This window comes from Castor canadensis, chromosome 1, assembly GCF_047511655.1.
Source record: "Castor canadensis chromosome 1, mCasCan1.hap1v2, whole genome shotgun sequence".
NCBI lineage: Eukaryota > Metazoa > Chordata > Mammalia > Rodentia > Castoridae > Castor > Castor canadensis.
Window position 1 is genome coordinate 144,489,036 of NC_133386.1, and position 12,592 is coordinate 144,501,627.

Here is a 12,592-nt window from a genome sequence, read left to right on the forward strand (position 1 = left end):
TAGCCATTTTAACTCTTCTGATAACTGTCTATTCAATTAATTTGTCCATTTATTAATTGGATTATTTGTTCTTCTGCTGCTCAGTTTTTAAGCTCTTTGTATATTTTCTATATTAATCCATTTTCTACTGAGTGGATGGTGATGATTTTCTCTCATTCTGTGGGTTGGCTCTCAATTCTAGTAACTCTTTCTTTTGATGTGCAGAAACTTTTTAATTTGATGTAGTCCCATTTGTTTATTCTTGCTCTTGTTTCCTAAGCAACTGGTATCCTATTCAGAATATAATTTACTATGCCTGCATCAAAGTTTTCCCTGCAGCAGAGTCAAAGTTTCAGGTCTACATGAAGTTCTTTTATTCATTTGGAGTTGATTTTTGTTCAGGGTGAGAAGTAAGTTCTAGTTTTAGTCTTTTGCATATAGATACCCATTTTTCCCAGCACCATTTAAAGTTGAAGAAGTTGTCTTTTCTCCGGTGTATGTTTTTGGCTCCTTTGTTAAAGATCAGATTGCTATAGCTATGTGGTTTTGTTTCTGGGTCTTTTATTCTGTTCCACTGTCTCTTGTTTCTGTTTTTGTGCCAGTTCCATACTGTTTTTTTATTTTTTATTTTTATTTTATTCATATGTGCATACAATATTTGGGTCATTTCTCCCCCCTTCCCCCACTCCCTCCCTTACCCCCCCACCTCCTCCTTCTCCCCCCCACCCCCTCGCTACCCAGCAGAAACTATTTTGCCCTTATTTCTAATTTTGTTGAAGAGAGAGTATAAGCAATAATAGGAAGGAACAAAGGTTTTTGCTAGTTGAGTTAAGGATAGCTATACAGGGAGTTGACTCACATTGATTTCCTGTGCATGTGTGTTACCTTCTAAGTTAATTCTTCTCAAACTAACCTTTTCTCTAGTTCCTGGTCCCCTTCTCCTATTGGCCTCAGTTGCTTTTAAGCTATCTGCTTTAGTTTCTCTGCATCAAGGGCAACAAATGCTAGGTAATTTTTTAGGTGTCTTACCTATTCTCACACCTCCCTTGTGTGCTCTCACTTTATCATGTGATCAAAGTCCAATCCCCTTGTTGTGTTTGCCTTTGATCTAATGTCCACATATGAGGGAGAACATACTATTTTTGGTCTTTTGGGCCAGGATAAACTCACTCAGAATGATGTTCTCCAATTCCATCCATTTACCTGCGAATGATAACATTTTGTTCTTCTTCATGGCTGCATAAAGTTCCATTGTGTATAAATACCACATTTTCTTAATGCATTCATCAGTACTGGGGCATCTTGGCTGTTTCCATCTCTTGGCTATTGTGAATAGTGCTGTAATAAACATGGGTGTGCAGGTGCCTCTGGAGTAACCTGTGTCACAGTCTTTTGGGTATATCCCCAAGAGTGGTATTGTTGGATCAAATGGTAGATCAATATCTAGCTTTTTAAGTAGCCTCCAAATTTTTTTCCAGAGTGGTTGTACTAGTTTACATTCCCACCAGAAGAGTAAGAGGGTTCCTTTTTCCCCGCATCCTCGCCAACACCTGTTGTTGTTGGTGTTGCTAATGATGGTTATTCTAACAGGGGTGAGGTGGAATCTTAGTGTGGTTTTAATGTGCCTTTCCTCTATTGCTAGAGATGGTGAGCATTTTTTCATGTGTTTTTTGGCCACTTGAATTTCTTCTTTTGAGAAAGTTCTAGAAATGAACCAAGCCTTGTATGCACATATGAATAATAAAAGAAAAATGAAAAATAAAAAAAAAAAGAAAGTTCTGTTTAATTTACTTGCCCATTTCTTTATTGGTTCATTAATTTTGGGAGAATTTAGTTTTATAAGTTCCCTATATATTCTGGTTATTCCATACTGTTTTTTTTATTTGTTTTTGTTTTTAACTATTGAGCCTAACTTTCATTTTGTCTTTTTCTAGGTTCTTGTCTGTGAAGACATACCAATCCTCCAATCAGTTATTTATCTTTGGCAACACTTCTGCTTTGCATTTCCATGTCACTAAACATGTTTTATTCTGTTCTTGGTTTATATTCTTTCCATCATTTGTGTATGTCTTTAGAAGATCTGTGTCTAATTCACTCTGACCCTAATTTAATTATATGCATGCATCAAAATATCATGATGAAATCCCTTTGTATAAGTAATCTATACTTGTTTCCTTTTTTCTTTCTTTCTTTCTTTTTTTATATTTGGTTTCTAATTGTTGGAATCTATTTTCCCTTTTTTTCTCCTCTTCCAAGACATTCTGTATTTTCCTGCAATAAATATTTAGAGCTCGCTCACAATATTATCTCCTACACCTACCTCCCTTTCTTTCTACATCCCATTCCCCATGCCCAACACTTATAATGCTCAATTTCCAATTCTTATACCTTTCAATCAGTGATAAGCTCCCAGATCATCTTCCTAGAAGCCAGAGTTTTGCTCCAATACAACTTTAGTGGGGGAGATAGATAAAAGTTCCAATGATTTTTGTCCATTCAAATACTTGATTTATTGCTGAAATGTCAACCATTTCAGTACAGTAGGTTCTCTGCTTATAGGAGGAAGTAAAAGAGAAAGACCAATAAATGTAAAAATAAAACATATAAATTTAAACGTCAAAAACCAAGGCAATGTGTTCCTTACAAACTCTTATCACAACTACTCTATGTCTGAATCCAAAGATGAATTTGCCTAAATGTCTGAGAGCGAAGTTAGAAGCCTACTGTGTAAAATGATCAGTGACCTCAAAGAGGATTCAAATAAAGAGATAAATGAAGTTAGGAAATCAATTCAAAACCTAGATAAGAAAGTCAGCAACATCGAAAAGAAATTCAACAAGGAAATGGAAATAATCAAAAGTAATCAAGTAGAAATGTCAAAAATGAAAACTTCACTAAATCAAATAAAAACTACAGTAGATATATTATCAGTAGACAAGATCAAACAGAAGAAAGAATATCAGAGATGGAAGCTAAGATTGAGGAATTATTGCATGCAAACAATCACAAATTAAAAAAATGAATACATATGAGTACAACATACAAGAACTCTGGGGCACAATCAGAAGACCAAATCTAAGAATTCACAAGGTTGAAGAAAGAGGTGAAATACAAACTAAAGGCATAAGAAAGCCATTCAATGAAATGATAGCATAAAATTTCCCAGATATGTGTAACAACACAGACACCCATGTATTGGAGGCATTTTGAATTACAATTAGACATGACCAAAAAAGCACAACCCATGTCATATGATAATTACAATTCCAAAACTAGAGAAAAAAGAGAGGATAGTGAAAGAAGCAAAAGAAAAATCACCAACTTACATACCAAGTTAGACACAGAAGTATCACCTCAGAAATCTTAGCACAGACCCTAAAAGCCAGGAAAGCATGGAGGAATATAACTCAAGTCCTGAGAGAGAGTAATGGCTACCCAAAAATACTATATCCAGCAAAACTGTCCTTTAATCTTGATGGAAAATAAGACCTTGCAAGATAAGGATATGGTAAAGTGATTCATGTCCATCAAGCCTGCATTACAATGGACACTCCTTCTTCACATGGAAGAAGGTGAAAACCAATTGCAAACACAAGAGGAGAGGAAACAATAGAACTCAAAAGGGGAACCAATGAACCTATGAAATCTAGGAAAGCAGCAGTAACTATTAACTCAGTAAACCAGCAAAACCTGAAGAGGAGCAATGACAAAGTAAAGAGCAATCAACAAGCGACTCAACCTGGAAAAAAAGCAATAGAAACACAGGAATCAGTACACACCTCTTAATCAAAACTGTAAATATAAATGGACTTAAATCTCCAATCAAAAGACACAGGTGGTCTGACTGACTGGATCAAAAAGCAAGATAGAGCAATAAAAATCTGTTGTAACCAAGAAACACACTTCACAAAGATACACATAAACTAAAAGTGAAAGGTTGGAAAAATGTTTACCATGCATGCTGAAACTGAAAGCAAGCAAGAGTAGATATTCTCAAATCAGGCAAAGCAGATTTGAAGAAAAAAAGTCAGTCAGAAGATATCAAGTCACTAATAAAGGGAACAATCCATCAGGAAGATATAATAATTTTAAATATAGATGCATGAAATGTCAGTGCCCCCAAGCTCATAAAACAAACATTTCTGAGCTTAGAGGAAAATATATGTCCAGACACAATGTAAGTGGGAGATCTCAACACCCCACTCTCATTAATAGACAGAACATTTCAGACAAAAGTAATAAAGACATCATAGAATTAAACAACACCGCAGATGAAATGAATTTAACAGATAATTATGGAGCATTCCATCCTATGACAGCAGGTTACACATTTTTCTTAGAAACCCATGGAACTTTCTCTAAAATAGATCACCATTCTAAGTCATAAGGCAAACCTCAACAAATACAAAAGCATTAAAATACTACCCTGTATCCTAGCAGACCATAAAAGGAATAAAATTAAATCAATGCAAGGAAAACCACAAAAACCATTCAAACTCCTGTAAACTGAACAACACATTTTTGAACAATCCATGGGTCATTGAAAAAAATTAGGAAAGAAATTAAGAAATTCCTAGATTAAAATTAAAATGAGAACACACGTTGCCAGAACTTGTGTGACACAGCAAAGGCAGACTTAAGAGAGAAGTTTAGGGCTGGGATGTAGCTCGGTGGTACAGCGCTTGCCTAGCATGCGTGAGGCCCTGGGTTCGATCCCAGCACTAAAAAAGAAAAGACAAAAAAAAAAAAACTCTCCCCAAAAGAGAGAAGTTTATGGGGATGAGTGCCCACATCAGGAAATTAGAGAAATTCAGATAAATAATCTGATGATGCATCTCAAACTCTTAGAAAAACAAGAGCAAGCCAACCCAAAAAGTAATAGATGGAAAGAGATTATAAAAATTAAGGCAGAAATCAATGGATTTCTTTTTTGGAGGCCAAAAAAGATACAATGAACCATTGAAACAAAAAGTTGGTTCTTTGAAAAAAATAAACAAGATTAACAAACCTTTGCCTTATTAAGTAAATGAATAAGTCCCAAATAATAACATCAAGGTGAAAAGTGGGATATTACAACAGACACTGTGAAATTCCGAAGACCATATGGGAATATTTTGAAAACCTACACTATAGCAAACTGGAAAATGAAGAGAAAATAGAATTCTTGGCATATATTATCCACAAAAACTGAATAAGAGAATGTTAACAGATTTATAATAAGCAATAAGATTGAGACAGTTGTAAAGAACCTCCCAACAAAGAAAAGCCCAGGTCCTGAAGGATTCACTACTGATTTCTACCAGATCTTTAAAGAATGAACATCAATGCTCCTCAAACTATTCCACAAAATACAAAAGGAAGGAACACTATTATATTAATTCTATGAAGTTTATATTACCCTAATACAAGGTAAAGGTGCATCAAAAAAGAGAAAGTTATAGGCTAAGTCCCTGATGATAACAGATGCAAAAATCCTCAAAATACCTTCTGACAGAATCCAACAATACATTAAAAACACCAAACACCATGATCAAGTAGTTTTCATTCCAGGGATGCATGGTCGATATAGCTCATGCAAGTCTATAAACATGATATAACGCATCATCATCAACACATCAGGACAAAAAACACATCATCATCTCAATCAGTGCAGAAAAAGCCTTTGACAAAATTCAACATTCTTTCATTATAAAAGCTCTGAAGAAATTAGGAATAAAAGGACTATTCTTCAACCTTTAAGGCTATATATGACAAATAGATAGCCAACATCATACTAAAAGAGGAAAATCTGAAAAAATTTTTCTCGAAAATCAGGAATGAGGCAAGGGAGTCCACTCTCCCCACTCTTATTCAATATAGTACTGGAATTCCTAGTCAGATCTATAAGATAGGAGAAAAAATTAAAGGAATTCTAATAGGGAGGGAAGAACTCAAATTATCTCTGTTTGCAGATGTTAGGACCTTACACCTGAACGAACCTAAAAGCTCTACAAAAACTCTTATATCTCATAAACATGTTCAGTAAAGTAGCTGGATACAAAATCAATACACCAAATTTGTATCAATTCTATACACAAATGATGAGTATGAAGTCAGGAAAACAATATCATTCATAATAGCTTCACAAAGTTAAAATACCTAGGAATAAATTTGATGAAGGAGGAGAAAGACCTGTACAATGAAAATTATGAATCACTAAAGACTGAATCCAAAAAAGACATCAGAAGATGAAAGGACATCCCATGCTCATGGATTGGCAGAATCAGTATTGTGAAAATGGCTACACTACCAAAAGTGAATTATATGTCCAATCTAATTCTTATCAGAATTCCAATGACATTTTTTATGCTTCACCTGGAAGCCCAAAAGACCTCATATACCCAAAGCCAGAGCAGAATAGCAATACTAGAGGTGTGACAATATCTGACTTCAAACTATACTACAGAGCCATAGTGATAATACTAGCATTGTACAAATAACACAAAAACTGACACAAAGATCAATAGAATAGAATAGAATAGAAGACCCATACTCAGACCTATGCACCTATAGCCATTTGATTTTCAAGAAAGGAGCCCAAAATATCCATTGGAGAAAAGAGATCCTTTTCAACAAATGGTACTGAGAAAATTAGATTGAAAAATGAAACTAGATCTAAAGTCTCTTACATTGTTCTAGTATCAATTCAAAGTGGATCAAAGATTTTAATGTAGAATCTGAATCTGTGAAATTACTCCAGGAAAAAATAGGGAGCACACTGGGACATAAATTAAGAATTAAAATTTTTGAAGAGAAAACTCCAAGAGCTCAACATCTAGGAGAAAGTATTGATAAATGGAAAACATTCTGCACAGCAAAGGAAATAGTCACCAGACTACAGAGACAAGTCTACAGAATGGGACAAAATCTTTGCCCCATCTGACCAAGGATTAATTATCAAAATATACAGGGAGCTCAAGCAACTAACCCCGCAAAGAATCAACAACCCACTAAGTAAATGTGTAAGTGAACTGAACAGACAATTTCAAAATATGAAGTACAAATTACCATTAAGTAAATGAAGGTATGCTCAACATCCTTGTTCATAAAGGAAATGCAAATCAAAACAACATTGAGATTCTTATCTCAATCCAGTCAGAAAGGCTATCTATCATCAATGACAAACAACACAAATGCTGGGGAGGATGTGGGGAAAAAGGAACACTTGCACACTGATAGTGGGAATGTATGTTAGTGCAACTGCCATGGAAAGCAGTAGGAAGTTTCCTCAAAAACCTAAAAATAGACTTACCATATGATCTAGCAATACTACCCCTGGGCATATATCTGAAGGAATGTAAGTCAGGATACAATAGACATTTGCACACCCATCTTTATTGCAGCACTAATTACAATAGCTAAGCTCTGGAAAGAGCCCAGATGTCCTACAACTGATGAGTGAATTTAAAAAGTATGCTATTGTCACAACCTGCGTGAGAGGTTGACCTGACTGGGGGAGACTGGGGATTAAGATAGAGAAACAAAGCAGGCATAGAGAAAAGCTGGGATCAGGTGGGTCCAATGATCCTGATGAGAGACACTGGTGACCCCCTGTGCCTCCAAGCACATTTATTTATACAGCATGTATGAGCAATCGGGGTGAAATGCAGGTCGAGTTCTCAATGTTAGAGTTAAAAAAATTGAAACACATTGCATCTGTGTATGAAGATAATAGAATACAAGGCTCTGTAAGCTGTTGAATAGCAGGGGAGCAGGGTGATAAAGAGTAATAGAGGGGGTTAATCTGATTAAAGCATTTTGTGTATCTATCTATCTATCTATATAGATAGATAGATACACAAAATGCTTTAATATATATATATATATATCTGAAATACAAAGGAGAAAGACCCTTGAACTATCAATAAAGACTTAACAAAGTGAAGAACAAGTAGGTGAAACAGGTTCTGTCCAGGGTGGATACCAGTGGGAGGGGGAGGGCATAAGAAGGGAGTAATGCTAGGAGAATATGGCATATGCAGTTTTTTTTCATGTATGAAAGTAGAATAATGAAACCTGTTGAAATTGTTCTAAGAAGGTGAGGAGGGGGGATGAGGAAGAAGGCTTGAGGGGGTAAACCTAATTAAGATACATTGTAAGCTCATATGTAAATGTCACAATACATCCCCCCCTGTACAACTATTTTATGCTAAGAATAAAAATAAGCAGGGCTGTGTGTTTGTTATGGTTTGGATATAAAACCGAAGGTTCTTATGTTGAGGGTTTGTTACCTAAATGATGGCCCTGTAGAGAGGTGATTCAAACATGAGAGTGCTAACCTCATTAATAGATTAGTCCATGGATGAGTTCATAGCTAAGAAAACCATTAGGATGTTAGGATGTGGGGCCTAGTTGGAGGAACAGGTAAAACCCGGCCAGCCTTCAAAGGGTATATTTTGTCCCTGGACCATTTTGTATCAAACTGCCTCCTGGCTACCCCAAAGTGAACAGTTTTTGTCTCTCACACCCTCACCATCATGGTATTCTGCCTCATCACAAGCCCAAAGTAATAGTGCCAAACCACTATGGACTGAAACCTCTGAGACTCTCAGCCAAAACAAACCTTTCCTTCTTTTGTGTTTTACAGGTACTTTGGCACTCCAATGGAAAGCTGACTAATGCAGGGCTATTGCTCACTTTCCTGCCTACTGGAAAGATTTGCCATCCTCTGACCCCTTGAAAGGATGTTCCTCTCTTCCCACAGGTGTTGGGAAGAGAATGTGTAGTCCTTATTTTCTTTTATCATGGTTTCTTTATTATCTGAGACCCCACTGTTCCAATCCATTTGCATTTAGCAATCTTCATCAGAGCCTTGAAGGGGTGTCACAGATTAGTTTCTCCAGAAGCAGATGCTGACTCAGCGTGTGACATATTTATTAGGGGTCAACAGCTGGGAAAGAAGGGGCAGAAAGAAGACTTTGCAAAGGAAGAAACTGATGTAGGCCTCACAAACCTTAAACCAGATGGGAGGTCTACAGTGGGTGAAGATCATCAGAGCATCTGTGTCAGGCTGATATGGCTGGTCTTTGTGTCTCACTATATCACTGACCTCAGGAAGGGTATAACCTTGGGTAAAGAGGATCTCTACAATTGAGGCAGATTTGAGTGGCTGCTGTAGAGTGACTGTTAAAGGCACTGCCCTCAGCTGGGCAGCAGTCCTTTGCTAAGGATGATTTGTGTGGTGCATTTCTGTTCCATCATAGAGGAGTTGATGGGAATCACAGTGTGAAGGACAAGATAAACACAACTGTTCTATGAGAAAGCACCAAAGATAATTAACCTGTTAGGGAGAGTGTTTCCAGGATACATGCCTTGGTTCACATATTTGTAATGTAGGTTAAATGCAAATCCCCTGGATTCCTCTAAAAATAATAATGATATTAGGAGCTATTAGCTAAAGAAACCTAACAATGGTTGTATTCTGATTTTTATCCCTTCAATTTCTCATATTCTTATGAGGTTTACAGTTTTAATTCTATTTTATTTTAAAAATTTTATCTACAGAAAATAAAACATGGAAAAAACAATAAGGGAAACACATTTAAAATCAGTACTTGGGTCAAAATAAAGGATTTGGACTTGCTTCTTCATGAGCTAGTATAATTATAATGTTAGCAGCTAGTATAATTACTTCTATTAACATGACATTGATTCCTGCCACTACTGCTACCGAACACTGGTACACAAGCCATGTGCCAGGCATTTATATTATTTCATTCACTCTCACACATCCATTAGATGGCACCATTTCATAGATGAGGAAAATGAAGCAGAGACGGGTTAATTCATTCAAGGTCACATCCTAAGTGTTGCAGGCTCTATGCATTGCTAAGCAGTCTAACTTCTGAGTTTGTGCTCTTAACTACAACTGCAAGGTAGTATTCCATACATTTCAACATTTCACTTATACCTATTGATTTTGTTTCATTATCTTGAATCCATTCCTCTTCTTGCTTTTCCCATCCTCCATTTATTTTCACTGGAATAACTTCTCTAGTATTTCACTTGCTTGCATATCTTGTGGGCAAGCCTGCTTCAGAGGAACCCAACACATAATATCTTTCACAATGGTATAGAATTGTGGAAGTGACTTTTCTGCCTTTGACTGGTTAATTAGTTTTTGGAAAAGCTATAAATGCCAACAAATTGTCAAAGGACTCTGATATCCTATAATGCATTTTGAGCAATTGAGTTACAGTCATATTTACTGAATATTAACTATATTCTCAAATGTGACTTTCCAAGGATTCCTTGTTGAAAATTCCTGCCAATGAAACTTGGATGAGATTATTTCGACCTGTGAATGTGTTTCTAGTAAAATGTTATTCACTGTCAAAGGAGTAAGGAGTGTTGGAGTGTAACCTAATAACTTGTAATTACAGAGTACTTACACATTGTGTGTCATGGTCCTAAATGTGTTACATATAGCAATTCATTTATTCTTTTCAAAAAGAGCATGAGAAATTTATATTTTACTGTTACAGTATCAGAGCTCACAGAGATTAAATTGCATGCCAAGATATCAGATACCATTATTACAAAGTAGCAGTGTTAGTAACCATGATGAAAGTATCAGTGGTAATATCTCACTTACCACTACCTTGTCCACTCATATACCGCAGCGCTAACATAAAGAATTGAATTTTTTTTTAGTGGACCTGGGGTTTGCACTCAGGGCTTTGTGCTTGCAAAGCAGGCGTTCTGCTTGAGCCACACCTCCATTCCATTTTGCTCTGGTTAATTTGGAGACAAGGTCTTGTGAAGTATTTGCCTGGGCTGGCAATCCCAATCTCAGCCTCACAAGTAGCTAGGCTTTCAAGTGTGAGCCTCTGAAACAAGCACTGCTGATTTTTTACTGAAGGGTTAGAATGGAGAGAATTTTGATGGAGACAATTTTGATGGAAGGGAAAATGAAAATTTTTTGTTTCAAACGCCATTCACCATAGTTCAAAGGAAAAGTATACTAAACTTAAAGGGATAAATTGTTACATACACCCCCCTTCCCTAAACATTGTTGTATTCCTATAGTTTGTCTGTAAGAAAAAGAGATAACCTTCACCATGTCACACTTCCATTTTTCATATTCTTTTTAATAGCTCATATTTTGATTTTTTAAATTTACTTTTATTGACATATACATAATTAAAGAATATAATGTGATGCTTTGCACATGTACACATTATGGAAAGAGAAAATAATATGATGAACATATCCATTACCTTGCATACTTACAACATTTTTGTGGTAAAAACCTTTAAAATGAACTCTTAGCAATTTTAAATGTACAATGTATTATTACTTATAGTTACTTTGCTGTCCTGTAGATTGCTAGAACTTACTTCTCTAGTCTAACTGAATCTATCCATTGACTGTGATTTCCCTTTTCCTTTGCCCTTTTCCTTTGTATTCTACTTCTATGACTTTTAAGTATTACAGTCCATGAATTTGTTTATGTGGTTTTTTTTGTACTAGGGTTTGAACTCAGGTCCTCACACTTACCACTTGAGCATGCTCTCAGTCCATTTATCTTTAGCATTTTTCAGATAGGGTCTCAGTTTTTATCACCTTGTCCTGTCTCAGACACCTATTCTTGTACCTTTACTGTCTGAGTAGCTGGGATTGTAGGTGTGTGATCCATCCTGTATGCTTGCTTTTGAGACATGGTGTCATGGACTTTTTGGCAGGTCTGGCCTCCAAGTGGGATCCTCCTCAGTAGCTGCACATAATTTTTTAGTATGCATAATTTTGTAATTTTAGAATCACTGTATAATCCATTCCTGACAGGTCTTGTGACTCTTTCTCATTCTTCTTTGGATCTCTGCCTTAACTGTGTAGAATGCCCCTAAATCTACTGATGTGATGACCTCTGACACCTGTTTCCCATGTTCAGTGGTTGAGAGACCATCGAACCCTATTCTTACTGATCTTTCAGCTCTGGACACCTTTAATTTTGTGACCTACACCTGACCTAGTGTCCCCATCTTGATGATCTCATCCCTACTGACACCATTTCCTCCTTCATTGTTTGAAGTTTCCTTCCCAAGATACACCAACCAACTGACAGTGTCATACTCTCTAATTTGGATCTTGCTTTGATGGCAGCATTATTTTCTCCACTACCACCACAGAAAACCCCATTTTTCATTATCCCAATTTGCTTTTTCTCACTTTTTTCCTTTATTTTTTATTTCTATTTATTTATTTTTAATTTTTTATTGTGCTGGGGGTACATTGTGGCATTTTACAAAAGTCTTACAATTTATCAAGTGCAATCAAATAGATTGCACTTGAATTCACCCCTCCATCATTCTCCTTTTTCCTCCTCCCCCATTCCTGGAATAGTTTCAACTGGTATAATTTTTTCCATTTACATACATGTGCACACAGTATTTGCACCATAGTCACCCTCTTTGTGATCTCTCCAGAACAATCTTTGAAAGTCGTTTGATAATCACACTGCTGAATACCTGAAGACTTTATCAAAGAAATTTTTTATTTATACAAAATAATTTTTACTTAAAAATTAATAAGAACATATGATACATGGTACTTCTTAGATAAAAGCATTCACAAA